The 18,954-nt window shown below is 40.2% G+C and overlaps 1 non-coding gene across 1 annotated transcript; it reads right to left on the bottom strand.

Moving 5' to 3' along the window:
• Nucleotides 1-18,206: 18,206 nt before the first annotated feature.
• On the bottom strand, nucleotides 18,207-18,275 carry LOC148017428 (small nucleolar RNA SNORD36). Its single transcript, XR_015687989.1, has one exon. It is a non-coding gene; the product is annotated as a small nucleolar RNA SNORD36 (small nucleolar RNA).
• Nucleotides 18,276-18,954: the final 679 nt, after the last annotated feature.

Genomic DNA, 18,954 nt, shown 5'->3' with positions numbered 1-18,954 from the left:
TTCTTGGTGTTCCCGGTTATGTTTATGACAGCAATGCGTGCTTTGGATTATCAACGAAGGCTAGGTATGATGAATATCCTAGACCACATCTACAATCCTTCATTCCTGTACATAGAACAGAGATGGACAGGTGATTCGGGAATTTATTACATAGCTGCCCACCGACTTGCATACCTTCGGACCAACTTGAAGAGAATCAAGTGGATGGAGGACTTAAAGATCGTGAAGCTGTTCATCTTTGTTGAGGCTCACGCAAACGAAACCCTACATGTCGGCGGTCGAAAGGTTAAGTAGAACAAGTACGTGTACGAGGAAGTGACTCGAATAATCCCTACCGACAGAATCAAGGTGTTGGGATGTTATGAGAAGAAAGGTTATCAAAGGAAAGGATACCCTAATCTTCCTATGACCCCAATCCATATTATTACTCAGTTCCCGTATAGCTGAATGTAACACAATCTTATTCTGCCCAAATTGATGTATTAGCTTGTTCCATCTTCCCAAAAATAATTGTACTTGAAAGGGCTATGCCCATATGAATGAAATAGACTTTTTTATCAATGTCTGTCATGGCTGTGAGTGTTGGTAAAGAAATTAAGTGATTAGGTCACTTGGCTAAAAGCTGAATTGGACATGAAATGTAATGAGAGAAACATTAGCAAGTTTTTAATGTAAAGAATCTTATTGCCCAGGCACAACCTCAAGTGCAGATTCCTAGTCCAACCCCTACACCAAGTACGACTGTAATTCAGGAGAAGAAGTTTCTTCTCAAACAAATCAAGCCACCTGAATTTGATGGTAAGGGAAGGACCGTCCAAACTGATGCCATGATCTGGATCAAATCCATGGAGGATTATTTCGAAGCAGCAGGTACTGCACCCGCTAACCATGAAATGCTCGCCAAGCTAAAGCTTACCGAAGAAGCAAGGCTTTGGTGGAAGCAATGGTGCAGAGACCAAGGGATCTCGGAAGGGTCGGTTACTTGGGAGAAGCTTAAAAGAGTTGTGCGAGGGAGATATCTACCACCTGCCTACCACACGCAAAAGATGAATGAGTTCTATGAACTGAAGCAGCTTGGTCTATCCCTTGATGCTTACTACTCAAAATTCGTCTCTCTCTTGAAGTACGCGCCACAAATGGATATGACACAATAGGTGTCAAAGTTTTGTGCTGGATTAAACCCGCCTATAAACACCCGCTTGGAATCAATGCACCCAATAAATCTATAGGATGCGCTCATTCGAGCTACACCAATAATACAGGAGGTGCAGACTAGGCCAAGAAATAACAAGACCTGGTCTTACAAGGATTAGAACAAGGGGGGGTATAGGTCTTAGGCTAAGAAAGCACAGGGCCAAATTCAGGCACAAAGGAAGAAAGCCATGACCAACACTGTAAATAATTTTGTTTCTACCCAAGGTAATGGCCGCAATCTCCGTTGCTTCCATTGCAAAGAGCCAGTCACTTTAAAAGGCAATGTCCTAAGCTTAGCGGAGGACAACGTCAAGGGCCATCCCAAGGAACCATCCATGGCCAAGGAACTGCTGTCATTGCCAAAGGGAGAACCTCTAGTGTTGCCAACAAGGAGATGTGTAATGAAGAAGACCCATCCATGGAAGTAGACATTGAGAGAGCAAAGATCCATGCAGCTCTTCACAAGAAAGGCTCGAATCGTCAATTCTCGGTGATTCAAACACCATCGGATTATCAAGGTAAAAGCTTCAAAACCTTGATTGATTGTGGCATTACACATTCCTTCATTTCACCAGTCTGTGCAAAAAGATTAGGAATAGCCACAATAGATGCACCCACTTTACTTGTGGATCTAGTAAATGGTCGTGAGGTCACTTGTACCAGGCAAACTGCTAAGGTGGAATTCCTGCTAGGTAGAAATTCGACTTCGGTCACATTCAGGGTTATGAACCTAGATGTCCACGAGTGTTTGCTCATAATGGATTGGCTAAAACCTAATGATGCCCACATCCACTGTGGAAAGGGCCAAGTCTCCTTTCGAAATTTTGAAAGAGAAATAGTTACAACTCAAGGAGAGGCTGGTATGCCAAAAATTCAACTGGCCAAAGCATCTCGAATAATAAAAGGAGTTAGAAAGGGGCTACCTGTCTATTTGATTAAGCTAAATAAGCTAGATCAGAATCAGAAGTCTAGGGAAGAAACCTCATGGCTGAAGGAGCACACAGACGTATTTCCTAAAGAGCTGACAGAGCTTCCTCCTCAAAGGGAAGTCGATCACGAAATCAAGCTAGCATCAGGAGTTTCACCAATTGCAAAGAGACCATATAGAATGTCCATCCCAGAAGTGATTGAGCTAAAGGAGTAACTCAAGCAACTGTTAGACCAAGGCTACATTCGTCCTAGTAGTTCACCATGGGGATCTCCAGTGCTATTCCAGAAGAAGAAAGATGGAACGCTTCGGTTATGCATTGACTACAGAGGGTTGAATCAATCAACCATTAAGAATAAATACCCCATTCCAAGAATAGATGAACTTCTTGACCATCTTCAAGGTGTGAAGATATTCTCCAAGATCGATCTCAGGTCCGGATATTATCAGATAAGGATCAAGGAAGAAGATATCCCAAAGATGGCATTCAGCACAAGAAGATATGGACACTTTGAGTTCCTGATCATATCATTCGGGCTGACAAATGCTCCTACTACCTTCAACAGGTTAATGCAAGATATCTTTAGGCCCTATCTTGATGACTTCGTACTCGTCTTCTTTGACGATACCCTAGTCTACTCCAAACAGGAAGAAGATCATGAACCCCAGCTTCGCATTGTTCTTGAAACAATGAGGGCACACAAGCTTTATGCCAAAAAAAAGAAATGTGCATTTTTCAAGCGACAAATTGAAAATCTGGGATTCATTGTATCAGCGGAAGGAATTTCAGTAGATCCAGCCAAGGTCAAAGACGTTCTAGAGTAGCAAACACCAACAACTGTCAAAGAAATACATAGTTTTCTTGGATTGACAGGATGGTACAGGGACTTTATCAAAAACTATGCTTTGATTGCAGCACCTCTGATCGATCCACTGAAGAAGCAAGTATCAATTGTATGGTCACCTGCTGAACAATCCATCTTTGATAAACTAAAGCAAAGCGTGGTATCTACACCCATCCTGAAACTTCCGGACCTTAGTAAGGAGTTTGAAGTGATAACTGATGCTAGCATACTTGCCTTAGGATGTGTGTTTATGCAAGAAGGTCATCCTGTAGCATACTCTTCGAGGAAACTAAAGAGCCATGAAAGGAGCTATGCTATCCACGATCTGAAACTGTTGGTTGTCATCCATGCTCTCAAGCTTTGGAGACACTACTTGCTGGGTAACAAGTTTACCCTAGTGACGGATAATAAAATTCTTAAATGGATTTTTACCTAGAATGAGTTCAACATGAGGCAACGTCGATGGATTGAAGTGCTATAGAAATATGATTTTGAAATCAAATACCGGCCTGGAAAGGAGAATGTAGTTGCCGATGCACTCAGTCGCGAAAGGCATTTATGAATTCTCTGATTTTGCAAGATCCATCAATAGCAAGATCCCTAGCCACAAAGGTATCCATGCCAAACAACCCAATTCTTGAGCTAGCTAAAGAAGAGGCATGCCATGACCCAACCTATCAGAAATTGCTAAGGGAGATCCCCATCAAGGATCAAGAACCGAAGCTACGAACAAAGTATCAAGAATTCTCTATCAATAATGGACTTGTCTACTATAGAACGAGATTATGTATACCGGCAAGCCAATCACTCAAGCAGAAGATACTTGGGGAAGCCCATGACTCCCCTTTCTCAGGACATCCTACCTATGCCAAGACCCTTAATGTGGTCCGAAAGAGCTATTATTGGGATAAGCTTAAAGGTGACATTCTCAAATATGTCACGAAATGTTTGTCTTGTCAACGCATTAAGGCAAAACATGTCAAAATGCCAGGGAAATTGCAACCACTTGACATTCCCCAAATGAAATGGGAATTCATTAGTATGGATTTTGTTGTTGGCCTATCCCAAGTTCAGGGAGGATACAACTCCATTATGGTTGTGGTGGATATGCTCACCAAGATTGTACATCTTATTCTTGTTAAGACAAACTATAAAGCCTCAGACATCGCAAGGTTATTCATCAAGAAGATATTCAAACTGCATGGGTTACCCATAAGAATCATTAGTGATCGTGACTCTCTCTTCACATCACACTTCTGGAGGGCTATCTTCGAGGCCATTGGGACTCAACTCTGTTTCAATACAACTTACCATCCCCAAACAGATGGTCAAACAGAATGAGTTAACCAAGTCATTGAGGATATGCTAAGGGCACATTGTTGCCACGAACCCAAAAAGTGGATTCAATATTTGCCACTGGTTGAGTTTGCCTACAATGCTTCCTACCAACAAAGCATTCAGATGACCCCTTTTCAAGCATTGTATGGGCATGATTGTCGCACTCCTTTAAACTTTTCGAGTCCAACCTTGAGGGTTGAAGCTTCAAAGCATATGCTGGAAGACATGGATGACCAAATCAAGTCAATAAGACCACCAACGACAGACAGAAGGCTTATGCGGACCTGAAACATTAAGATAGATCCTTCGTTGAAGGTGATATGGTCTTCATTCGCGTACGCCCAAAGAAGAGTTCCCTATCCTTGGGTGAATGCAAAAAGCTAAGTCCAAGGTATTGTGGACCCTACAAGATTCTCAAGTGCCTAGGGCCTAATGCTTACAGACTTCAACTCCTTGAAAACCTAAAAGTTCATAATGTATTCCATATCAACCTACTGAAAAAGCATGTCCCTAGCGGTCAACTGCTTGATGATCAACAAGTTGTAATGCCTAGCCAAGGAATCCTTGAGCTACGGCCTGAGACAGGATCTTAGATGTTAGGGAGAGGCATTTGAGATCCAGGACCTTGAGAGAATACCTCGTCCAGTGGGAAGATTATCCTGAAGAGGATGCCACTTGGATGGATGAAAGTACTCTCAACCAACAATACCCCCAATTCTTCTCGAGACGAGGACATCTCGTCCTCGAGGGGGAGAGAATATAATATTTCCGCACGAAACACAATATTAGTGACTTTGGGAATCTCCCAATTCCCATTTTTTGAATACTAAAAAGGTGGTACCCAGATAACATGTCCATAAGTTTCTCAAAAACATATGATGTGACATATTGTTGGAAAGCACTTGAAAAATGAAATCTATTGAGCTATAGAGCGCTCGATTTGGAGTTATAGTGTTCAAGATATGACAAATCCAAAGATTTGACCGTGTGTCCCAAACTTATGGGAAATTCCCATATTCCCAAATATGGTGTTACGAAATATTAATGATCCTAGACCCCGCACATCTCACGCAAAAGCAGTTCAAAGTAATCTTCCGCAACGGAAAAATGTTGGTGGCTAAGTGCTCCCTCCACATGCATCATCAAATTCCAACCCACATTGCGCACAAGAGTCTGTTGGCTAAAAACCTGCAAGCTAATGCGGGAACACCCTTCACGAGAAAGGCAAAAGGATAATGGATAATTTAGTGAAATTTTTTTTATTAATAACCCTCTCCCCCGCAGATGATGCATGGTAGGGAGAGGGAGTGTGGGAAGAGTTTGAGTGGTGGAGAGCATGGGGGAGGGAGGAGGCATGTAGAGCCACATGTGTGGCTATCTCCCCCCGCCCCCCCCCCCCCCCCTTTATCCTATATGACCCCCCTTGAAGCTTGTGAGGGGCAGAGGGAGGACGTGATGTTGCTCGCGTTAGGAGATGCCATGTTGTCGCCGCCCTGAGGAAGTGCCGCCAACTGCTACCGCTGCTACGCCATGCTGCCACCTTCATCGACCTCACCACCATCATTATCATTATTATCATCATCATCATCTTCTTCACCATCATCGTGATCTTCTCCATCCTCTCCCAATCATTTCTCTCTCCACTTCATTATCTGTGGAATAGAAGCTTGGAAGCTTGTTTAGAAGCTTCTAAATTTAAGTCTCCATAAGCCTTGTTCTGCCGTGCCTTCCCTGGGGTTTTTAAACCAAGTTTCCAAGGCTTGTGTCCTGCACGAAAGGAGGAGATATCAGAGAGAAGTAGATTTGATACACGGAAGTGACCCAAGGGGAGTTGTTGCGACAAAATAAACTGCATAAATGGCTCCAAAGCTAAAGACGCGAGGCGCACACGCAAGAGCCTCCAACCCAAGTTCACGCGTGGACAACGCCACGAGTCCTCTTGCCCAAGTTCCAATTGTATTCTCGCATGAGAGGGGATGCGTTAAGCATGATGGTTTTTAGAAAAATTTAAATGCATTTATTCATTCGTTTACGAAGTTAGTGCATGTCATGCATTTGAAATTGCTTGCACTTCCAAGTTGCTTTCCTGAACGCATATTGCATAGGTTAAAAAGATGGATTTGTCTAAATGCATCCTAGATTGCCTCACGGAAAAGAACAGTGCATAATGCACTTAGGTAAGAACTTCCTAATCGTGACTCGTGCATGAGATAATCCTAGGCACCCATTGAATGTTGTCCAAAATAGTCGCAACGCATGGAAATGAATTTTATGAACTTGTAAATTGCATGCAATGATAGTTCATTTTGAGACGACTTAAGTGCTAAATGAAGGATTAATTTAATGTTGGACTCATGGTATTCGCTTATGCATGGAGTCCTTTGCCAAAATTTGAATGCATCTTCATCAAAATTATTAAAGCCCTGATCTCGTTGCATCAACGTAGGTTTCTATACAAGTTAGCTTTGAATTGTCAATCATTATAGTTTAGGCAAGGAAAAGTAACGATCATTGTATAGTTGCATAGAAGGAAAAAGTCTATGAATCCCATATTTGCATGGAATGTTATATCTTGAAATTATTTACATCTTTTAGGAAAAGTACTTGCATCTCTAAGGAAAGGTCACCTCTTGTCGCAAGACAATTAGATCAATTAGGTAAATCACTTGTAATGGTGTAACGCAAATGATGATCACCTCAATGCGCTAGGTAGAGCTAAGCCGCGTTAAAAATTCTGCCTAGTATCGCACTCGAGAAATCGACTTAATATTTCCAACCTCAAAGGTCCTACCCACATTCACGGAATGTTAAGGTTAGTTAAACACCCATGCAAGAATGATCTAGGGTTTTTACCCTAAGGATCAATTGACCAAATACTAGACTTCCGTTTGAATTTAGAAACCCTGGGCCAAACGTTGTCGGCCTAGTAGGGTTAGGGTTGGGTTGGGTCAAGAGGACTCCCAAACCCTACATCTTGACCAAAGGTATTCTTGTCCAAGGAATACCATGTGATGGGAGAAATAATCCCACAAGTTAGGTGCAACACTTGTCTCCTGCAACAAGTTGCAACGTCGCATGATTTTGTGTTAAATCACAAAATAGTATTGCCACTCCTTAGAACAAGGTTGGCAAGTTCTACGTACAAGTCTAATTTGCAAGAGGATGTGTAGACATCCTGCTACATCACCCTTCTTTGAGGCTGATTTGCCAAGTTAGGGTGATTATGAATTGCCTAGCAAGCAATTGACCAATCAAGTTAGGGCGACGAGGTCGCCCAGGATTTATTAACCTTAATGTAAGGAAACATAAGGTATTTGTTAATTTGGGTTAACTGGGTATAAACCCTAACCCAAGGATAAAAGGGTAAACAAGCAACTTAGCTTGCAAAACCCTTGGGATCTTGCCAAGTTGCAATTGATCCCGGATCGAATGTTGGATGCATTCGGAGAGAAGGATTCACACCTTAGCAATTGGTTGTGCAGACGACCATTGGAATGCTTGTGATTGTACACTTAGGAGCAGTGTTTGTACTTCTTTGCTCAAGGAATTAAAGCTGGAAAAAAATAACTAATGCTTCAAGTTGAAATCCTGGAGGGAGAGGCAGCATCAGTTACTCCTGACTCTCTGCCTGACCCCATCTAAGGGGGTTGTTAGCCGCGCCAGGTACGTGGACCGAACCCGCCGTGAGAAGTCTCTCCGTTGGGTGCTACTTGGAGCAGGAGGTTGCTCGGGTGCCAGGGGGGCTCTGGCCATAAATCCCTTGCCTCTAGGTCCTGCACAAGAGGCCGACGTGACTCGAGATTGGATCTCTAGATCCGCATACTAGTCTACGGGTGAAAACTTGGAATAGTGATCCCTGAGGATTGCTGGAATTGCCTTCGAGTGGATTATGGAATTGCCTTCGGGTGCATTATAGATTAGCCTTCGGGCTGGATTATATGATGTATTCCAAAGACTGATAAATAAGACCAATTGTTGAAAAAGAAACTTGCTTGACATTGTTTTTCTATGTCAGTGCCTAAGTTACGTGAAGGAATCGGTGATTAATTGGCTAATTAAGGAAGCTGTTTTTGCTTGTCAAACTAAATGTGGTAGGTAATTAGACAACTAAAGCAACCCTGAGGAAAGTGCGTGGATGTGACCATGGGTCTATCCTATGGAAGGGTGGTCTTGGTTGGGTGGGAACTTTTCTCAAAGGAATTGACAGTAAGGTAATGATGACCTAGAATCTAGAAAGCTAGAGTCCCGATTTATATTGTGTTAGGGGAATGGAATGGGACTATGCTTATGGGCATAGAGGTCGAGCTTCGCATCCCTCTTGTTTCCCATTCTCCTTGAACGAAGTGCAGTATAAATCCACTTCGACCCTGATGTTTCTGCGTAAACGACGTTAGTTACCTCCGAGGAACTTGACCATTAGGGAAACCATGATTCAGGTCGATCCTAAGTGGGAACGGTCGGAATGCTTCCGCTTTGTGGCAGACTCAGGAAGACCTAGATCGCAAACCCCGTGACATTCCGTGGGAGTGCCGGGCGGTGCTTTCTGGACTCTCTTCCCAATGGGCTACTAAGACGTGTCCTACAAGTGGACAGGTGGACACGTTGTCGTACTGCTGCGCATCCGAGATGTGGAATCCACCAAAAAGGTTATGCTGAACATGGACCATTTGTCAAGGCACTTGCTTTTTTATCATCACATGTAATTAGAGGGTGTCTGTCTAGATGTTGTCAGCCATTGGACATGGGTATTAACTATATTACAGTCAGCAAATAAGACTTTTACATATGGAATAAGTGGATCTTTTTGGTATTAAGTGAAGGGTACTAAAGGTTCATATTGTTTTGGAACTTGTTTGACATGCTGAGATCCGGAGGCTGGGGCTAATGGAAATTCATGATATTGTGTTAGGCAATGGATTGGTGAGCATGTATGCTAAGTGTGGAGCATTTGCAAAAGCAGAAGAAGTGTTTGATAAGCTAGCAATACCAAATGTTGTCTCTTGGAATGTCCTAATCTCTAGGTATCCTTGGCAATGCTGAATCTTTTTCAACTGATGGAATTGGAGGATGTTCAGCCAAACTTAGTCTTGTGGAATGCACTTCTCTGGGCATATGCTGAACATCTATTAGTAAATGACATAACTTTTGCAAGCATTTTCAGTGAGATTCAAAGCTTTATGTGTGCTGGAAGCAATCCTGCGCCAGTGGGATGAAGAGTTTTTTTTTGAATTGGTGGCATGAAGGTTTGAAGAGGATGCTGGTGCAATTCAGGAGTGTCTTAAGTCTCCATAAACATCTTTTCGTAAAAAAAAAAGAGGAAGGAAGAAGGTTTTCAATCTGCTTAATGCAGTGGGAAATAGTCCTATTAGCAATGACTCAGAAGGCTCAAAGCATGTTAAGGATGTTCCACAGCGTTCTCTCTAACATGATGCGCCTGATTTAATTGACAAGCGAGCCAGATTTGCCTCCATTAATTATACACACAAGACTACACAATTGCTACGAAAAACTGCGTGCTGTATGGCAAAAAGGGGGCGGGGGGGGGGGAAACACTATTTTGGGGGCTCTCAGGGAAAAAGGAGGACGGATGTGCTCGATGCAAGAAAGGGAGGGATACACGACGAAGAGAAAGGGACGCTGGAAAAAACTGGGGAAGAAAAAAGCAATCCATGATGTTCAGAAGAGACAGATGGGGACTTCGGCTTCCGGAGCTGCACATATCAAAAATTGAACTGAAAGTCGTCAACTAGAGTGCAAACATTGCTCTGTCGACGAGGAGGGGCAAAACTGATCGTTATTGCATCGATGAGATGCAGATTCCGTTCTGATGCAGATTGCATTCTATGATACTTCCTTGACGAAAATTCGATAGTGCCTGTACCCTGAATCTTCCAGTTCCTGAGTGGCAGGGCACATGATCTTGTACTCTCATCATGAAAATCCTGGCACTAGCAAGGAACTTCTCCAACTTGAACATCTCGAGTCCTCTTTGCCAGTGAGCCTTCTCTTCTATCCAAATCAAGAACACTAGCCGGTCTCCAGTTGCTTTTAAGTTTCAGACGAATGCACCTAAGAGCTGTTTCATGCGCCCTCCTAATGGGATTCTTGCACCTGGAGAGACTCTCATGGCAATTGTGATAAAATTCATTGAACTATTGGAGCTGGTCAGGAGAAGAATTGCAAGGACAAGTTCAAAATAGTCAGTCTGAAGATCAAACCAGGAACAGAGTTTACTCCTGAACTGTTTGCGGAGCAGAAAGAGTATGTTGTAATAGAACGGGTCCTGCAAGTGGTTTATTTGAATCCACAAGGGCAATCTACTCTTTAACCTGCTACACCGGCCTTCTGCCAGGCCAAAGATGAACATAGTTCTTGAACAGAAAGGTCAAAGGACTGAATTTCTTGCAGAGTCTGTTGATCAATATGTAAATGCAATGATCAGAGTGTTGCGAATGTCAGAAGAAGAAGGATTACAAATTGTTGTTGAAGGAAATGGGCTATGTATTTATTTTTGAAGGATAGGTTTGAACAGGATTTCAAAACTGTTGTATCTTGCATTCTCTGAAAGTGGATACTACCTCCCTAATGCCACCTTCCACCACTACTATATTACAATTTGGATACAGAGTTTGACACGTGTGAGAGACTCTCTGGTTGAAAGGCAGCACATTTATTCAGGTCCTGAAAGCTACAGGATCATCATGGCTGTGTCCAAGCCAGACTATTTAAATAATGCCTTTCCATTGGAGGAGTGTGCAAAGGAAGTTTTCTTTTAATTCACAAGTCTCAGCTACTGTTGAGAATGGGACTCCTCTATTTTTTAGTAGGTTAAAAGCCATTGCAAAGAAGCCATTCTTTCAAATCTCTTCCCACGTACTGCATAAAGTAGCAGGATTTCAGCAACCTACATTGTATAGTGTGACAGTTACTGTGTCACAATTCCAGAGATGTTCATTGTGTATACAGATGTTAAACTACCCATTCCATGGTGGAACAACAGGAGATAATGAGGACATTGAGTTTGTAGATGATGACTGCATGCAGGGCATAAAACACGGAATCACCCTTAAACTTGATTATGGAGAAGCAATTATCTTACGTTGTCAGTCCTATTTTGTTCCTTTGAGTGAGCTTCTTTTACCCCAATGTGCTCTCCCTCAGTCCGCTGTCCTGGTAGGCCATTTGAAGAAGCTTTAGTGATCATAGAGCAGATTACAAATGCACTTTTGAGTTCTAATGACACTGACTTTAGTGTTACACTCAAGACACATACTAGCTGATCTATCAACTGAAGAAGAGTCTATTTTGAAGATATTCTCTTGAAGACTGGATGACATATCTGATGCTCTTGTATTCTGATTTATAACTTCAAGTGGCTTTCTTGCGAGGATTGATTCATTTGGTTGATCCGTCTTGTCACTTGTACTTGAACCAAAAATTGTAATACACTTAAACCATGGCATCATATTCGTCTTGATTATTTGTTTCGCTTGATCTTCCATCTTGGAATTTCTCAAGAACCTCTGTGGTTGCGACTTTGCTTTCGAAAACCCTTCGACAACGTTACACACGGTTTTTTTGTCATCTTTGTGGAACTACTCTTTGGGGCCATACTCAAAGACGCATGTACAAGAGATAGAATTCTCACACTCTCCTATATAAAATTCTCGCCACCTCTCCTTGAGTGGAGAAAGGATAATGAAGGGGGAGGGGGTATTTTTGGAAATATCAAGAGGGGTGTGTGACCTCTCTTTAAGGAGGGGGAGAAGAAGCTTCCAGAAGCTTCTCTCTCTCTCTCTCTCTCTCTCTCTCTCTCTCTCTCTCTCTCTCTCTCTCTCTCTCTCTCTCTCTCTCTCTCTCTCTCTCATGATGATGACGAGGGGGAGGGGGGGTTTTGTTTTGGCCCAGAGGGGGGGCGTGATGCGTCAGGCGACGAGGGAGAGGGGCTGCTTCTCCAGCGTCGAGGGAGGGGGGGCATTGTCCAACGCCATGAGGGAGGGGAGGGGCTGCCTTGTATGGTGGGAAGGAGGGCTTCACGAGGGGAGGGAGACGGCTATTAACGGCTGCCACCCTCCAGCTGGGGGGCTGCATGCCCCCCTCTCTTTACTCACTCACACTCTCTCTCTCTCTCTCCTCGCCATGCAATCGACAGGGGGGAGAGAGAGGGAGAGTAAAAGAAATTTAGGTTAATTTAAAAAAATTAAGAGGGTGGCATTCTTATGCACGGGGGGCACCGGGGGGTGGGGGAAGATATTACACACAAGATAACCACATCTATGAGAGCTGTATGTGTCTCATCTCAAGTATCTAGATCCAAGCTAATACACTCCCCTCGCAAAAGTTGCCATCTTCTATATCGAAAGCGAATGTAGATAGTTTGTCTAGCAATGAAATACCTATAATTTAAAAATAATAATGGTAAGTAAATGCGAATAACACAACAATTCATCTAAGCAAGACCTATGACAATTAAATTAAGCCATTCATAGTAAAAAAGATTTACTTGAATGTGAGATTAGATTGTTTGGCCCTACATTCAATCGTTTCATCAAAATGTGTTATTTTGACTTGCCAAGACTCATCCAATAGCTGACTCATCCATTCCACAAATGGACACTTGCATTGATAAGTAATCTTTGTTTTCTTCAGAACATCACATGAACCAAACAAATGTGCAAACAATGAGAATGGAATAAACCAACTAAGATGCACATCTTTGGAGCCTGTGGTGGGTTTCATAGCACTATTGATGTCAGATTTTATCTTGGACTTACATGCTCCAAACAACTCCAAGCTACCAATCAACCATTCACCACTAGATAGTGGCGGCAATGGGACATGCTACAATCTCTAGCTTTCTACTACCTACAATGAATTATAAAAAAAGATATTTTAAGTTTCAAGTTGACTTATAGAGTTATTATCATAGATCAAAGAACATATGTCTTCATGCCAAACATGTATCTTGCCGCTCAAACATTCCACATTCTGCCATTCATGCAAAGTTGATGGATATAGAGCTGTCAGTAAAACAAAATTGAATTAGAACACTGCAAAGATTTTTAAAAACAACTCTGATGCAAAAGAATAAATAATTATAAATTTCAAAAACTTATTGTTTTGTTTATAATCTGCAATTTAGTTTTTGTCGTATACAAAGATTTGTTTGTGTATATAAGCATGTTGGATCAACACTTCTATTACTGTACTTGTTCCATTGAACGCTTTTCTGAATTCTAAAATTCTACCTTTCCAATGTTTGCTAGGGTTTGCAACATCCTTACGCCTGACCTTGAAACTCCCTCGGGTACTTGGGTGCATCAAAATCCAATCCAACTTATAGTACTTATCACAAATTCAATTACCACCACTATATTTCCTATTGAAGACCTCCACTGCAAGTATGTTACTAATGTTTTTCCTCTATGAAGACATCTATGATAACCAAATAGAAAAGTTACCTATCAACATGTGTATAATTTGCAAATGTTCTCTCCAAATGAAATGAAATTTAAATGGAGTAATTTTTAAAAAACATTGTACCTGCAATTCTTTTCACAAAGAAGCCCAAAAATGTTGAACAAGAAGTTGACTTATAACAAGACCATTGTTCCTTCACTGACAAATTCCTAGAGTATAAAAACAAAAGAAATATCGAGTCAAAGCATACATATAACTTACATAGGCTTTGTCCAAATGAGTTGAAACTTAACCATGGAGCAACAGAAAAAAGTGGCAATATACATGTGGCTCTCTTTGCAAAGAAGCCCAAATATATTGAAGAAGTTGAGTTTTTAAAAAATCATTGTTCTCCACCCTCAAAGACTTTGGGAGTAAAAAACAAAGGAAAGCTCAGTATGCATATAGCTTGCATACAATTTTTCCAAACGAGATAAAATTTAACCATGGAGCAACAAAAAAACAATACAACATACCTGTAACTTTGTTTACAAAGAAACCGTAAGATGTTGAAGAAGAAGTTGAATGTTAAAAAAGATCATTGTTCTTGACTGTAAGAGACTCCTAGAGTACCAAAACAAAAGAAATTACATGTTAGAGAATGCACATAACTTGTAGAGGTTTTGTGCAAACAAGATAAAACTTTACCATTGAACATCCATGGAAGAGAACAATATACATGTAAAGCTTTGTGAAGAAAATCTTAGGGCTTTGGTAGAACAAGCTCTGCTCGCATAAAACGTGTGAAACTCACTCTGTATTTGTGTAGAGGAAATGAAACACAGGGTTACAAATAGGGCAATCAACAATGAGACTGTAAGATTTCGTCAGGAAAGAAGAAGCAGGGAAAGAGATATGATAAATTTGAGATCTGCCTAAAAAAGAGGGGAAAACTGAAAAGGGGAGAAATGAAAAGTCAAACATAAAAAATAAGAAAACAAGAGTCTTTTCTTTTATTGATTTTCTTTGTATTTTTCATTGTAGCCATATGAAGAGCATATTGTTGTATAGAAATACCATGCATTGATGATCTACTAACTTATTCAATAATCCCCTTATATATTAAAGTGTGAAGAAGGATGATATGCACATTGCTCAAGGCTCATAGCACATGTAGCAATCAATTTTAATGATACTTTTTTTAAAAATGATGCCTCCACTACTACAACTTCTCACTACTAATTTCTAGACTATAAATGATCTTAGAGTATGCATAGTAAACCATATTGTATAATAGTGAGCATATAGTTGGGACAAAGATCCATGGGACATGAAGCATAAATTAGATGAGTCAAACTTATCAAACAAAAACCAATTGGCAATGATGTTGACACACCTTTAGTGTGAAATCTCATTGCTATGTGCAACATTGAAAAGGATGCTACTATCCATAGACTCCACTCAACTTTGCACATATGCTAGCAACATTTGCACTTGCCACTCATGCTAGTAGTTGCATCAATGATTCAATTGTATACATAAATTTGTAATAAACCACATAAACTCTACTAATCTACACATATATTAACCTACTACATTAACTCTATTTATTAATCTATAATAAATCTCGTAAATTGTACAATCCATGCATTAATTTATAATATGACATTAATGTGTAATACAATAACCACTTTATATCATGACATAAATTGCATGGAAAATTGTAGTGCATGTGGCTTCTCCTATAGCATCGTGAGACTCATATTAGTAGGAGAAATTGGTAATTGGCCTCTAACAATCTAGGAACTGTCCCAACCACACACCACATGACAAAAATTGAGGATCTCTATCGGATCTCTCAACTAACTAACCACTTGAGTTGACACAACAATAAATACAACAAAATTATTCATGCATGACTTGCTCTCAAATCCCTCAATCTTCTAAGAATTCAGATTTACAGGTCTTTAGGATTATAGGTAGCACAAGTCTATAGATTGACAAGATTTTAGGATTACAAGAATTTAGAAACTGTAGATCTACAACATCTATAGGATTCCAAGAACTATAGGATTTTAGGTTTTGCACCAAACTATCAAATAGCTCGTGAATATTATTGGCCTATTTTCCTACAGTACACAATACATATTCTAGCAAGTTCTTCCTGAACAAAAACACTCCAAACTAGTAGCCAAGATTCTTACAACCCTATCACTATTAAGGAAACGATTCTATACCATTCTCAACATGAACAATTCATTTACAACATGAGACCTGAGTCCATTAATCCACCATAATTGAGGATATTTGGCATAACATTCAATGCAAGAAAAAAATTGTAGCAATATACATGTAACCTCATCTATCAAACCAGTAAACTCATAGAACAATCACAGCTGCTCATACCCTATCATGGCACCATATTCTTCCTTGTCTCAAAGTATTTTCCATCCACACTTGCAAAATGGAGAAATTCCACTTCACCCTCCTAATATATATATATATCCATAAATCCATTATTATATTTAGCAAAAAATTAAAAAAATTTCAAAGCTTCTTGTAGCCATCTCTTCTCCATGCTTACTTTCACTACTTTCTCCCCTCTAATATCAACTCATGATAGACCACCTCGTTCACGGTAACCTCTTGTCACATCCCACTATGCTTTCTGGTGCAACCACCCAATCCCTCTACAGTTAGGACATTTCATTAGAAAACTCAAACCACATCTAACAAAGACTTCCTACTTCTAAAATCCTATCAACAGTTAGGACACCTCTACATAAAACTGCTCATAACTTTCCAAATATAACTCAAATTGCCAAGATTTATAAAGGAAAATTATATCTACTATTCTAAAGTACAATTCTGCAAAGATATTAAGTCAAATTTTCAAATCTTCAACCCCAAAGAACCTCTACATAGTTTGAAATATAATTTTTCTAGATGTAGTCCATTGTAGACATGAGCCTTCATGAGCATGTATCTTCCACATATTTGCTTGATTCAGTACCAAATTTGGTAGGCTACTTGTCAATCAAAGCATACTTTAGACATGATATACACCATCAAATGTTTGCTAAACACCATATTTCAAAATTCCAAAGATTCCCAAAACTTAGTAACCATAGCAATCTACTCTATGGTATGTATATACACTACTTACAACTCCTTCTTGTAGCCATCCCTTGGGTCAAACAATATATAACGTGGTTCCCAAATAGCATAAAAGACATGCATCATTTTTGTACCAAAAAACACATCATTTAAACATGTAATTCCATTGATTACCCACATCTCAAAGTCAAGGACACGATATGGTAGTCACTTCATGGAGCCCCAAGAGGAACACCAAGGGAAAGGGAATTCTCTTGCAAGAAAATCTATCTTGTAACATCAACAAGCCTGTTTATCATGTTTCATATTATCACAATGAAGAAAAGAACACCAGGCACAACAAATCTTCATGCAACATCATGTAGACCTCCCACGGTTTTTTTAATAGAATCAACCATATTCTTCAATATCTTCACAAAATCCATCAATAGAACAAAGAAAGCAAAGAAGTACACCATCTTGGAATGTAAATACATCACATAGTATTCATCTTCAATATCTTCATAGTCTTCTCTCTCAATCTCTCATATACAATCACTCTATTTGAGTAGAATTGGCTATCTCTGACTCTCTCTCTCTCACTCTATCAATAATACATCATATCCTCACTAGAATCTCTCAAAATCACTCTCAATAATCCTTCTTAGATCGTGGATACCCCTCCCAAGAGGTATGTCTGATATGAAGAGTCACCAGAGCCACTACAGTGTCTTTTCATAGCTCTCTACTGTCACTTCACTCTAGTCTTCACTTGAGTCTTCAGCAGCTACTTCTTCCACTTCACAAATCTTTTGCACTTGTATTCACCTCTTTCCAAGGCTAGAAAACTTTCCCAAAATCACACATACATTCCACAGAACACTTACAGAAGCATACAGAACAGTCTACAGAACAGTACCAGAACAGCTACAGTACAGAACAGAACAGAGACAGAACAGAAGGAGAAGCTCTACAGAAGACCTACAGAAGGTTACAGAAGGTCATCAAAACCTCATAACTCATTCTCAAACCATTCCAAACTTTCACAAACCATTCAATAAACTTTCACAATATCTCATTCTTCATCAATCAATACTCTATCCCTCTTTACAGAAGACAATCAGAACAAAACAGACCAAAACAGAGCAAAACAGAAGGTATACAGAACCAATCAGAACCTATCAGAACATCACAGAACCACCAACAAACATCATGATCTTCCAAAACACAATCAATATCATCCAAAACATTCTCAAACCACTTCCAAATAAATCAATCATCTCATAAAATCAACCATTCAGCTCTCAAAAACAACAAAAATCGGCCAAAAAACAAGTCATTTCAACACTCAACATATCCCCACACTTAATAAGGAAGCGTCCTCGCAACCCAGGAAAAAGGGAATACAAGTTCAGTTGAAAAGCTCAACTTTGATCGTCAATATCTTTTCACAAAGAATCCATCCACCACGACCCCAACTTATAACCTGTTTCTGATATAAAAATACAAAGAAAGGAAAACTCTTTATACATTAATACCTCTTATTAAACTAAAAATCACAACAAATTTGTAAAGGATATAAGATGTTTGTTCTTCTGCATCTGCATCTGCTTCAATTCTCCATCCACGACCCCAACACCACAATTCTCCAAAACGTAGCTCGTACACGAAATCCAATAGGAAACCACCACATTCGTTTGACATAAATGAACTCACAACACAAACACTAATACACAACACAACCATCTGAATGACTTCTTCAAAAAGAGAGTTGTTCATTAAAAAGCTTCCATTATACATTGGAAAGGTATCAATGAAGATGATCCCTCTTAAAAGATTGATGTTGTCGGAATCGATCCATAGATAAGGATTCATCTACAAAGTTTTTAGGAGGATTTTGAAAAAATTGGAGACAGCACATCCTTTCCAACAGGACCAGGTATCTGCTAGGCAAACAGAGGGCATGAAAATACAATATCTCCAGCTGCTGGGAATCAATGCTAACATTGACATTCATGCACAACTTTGGAATAGGCTTGGAATCATTATGAGAGTGCATATGCATATACGCCAGGTACCAAGCAAAGTGAGCAGTTAATCTCACTGAGGGATCTGCAGACTGTGAATACTGCTGGGCAAAATGAACATAGTTCT

This window comes from Lygodium microphyllum, chromosome 22 (genome assembly GCF_053477565.2).
Source record: "Lygodium microphyllum isolate KBCC chromosome 22, Lygodium_microphyllum_v1.1.10, whole genome shotgun sequence".
Lineage (NCBI taxonomy): Eukaryota > Viridiplantae > Streptophyta > Polypodiopsida > Schizaeales > Lygodiaceae > Lygodium > Lygodium microphyllum.
Note: the sequence above shows the minus strand (reverse complement) of the source record. Positions and strands in the feature narration are given on the sequence as shown.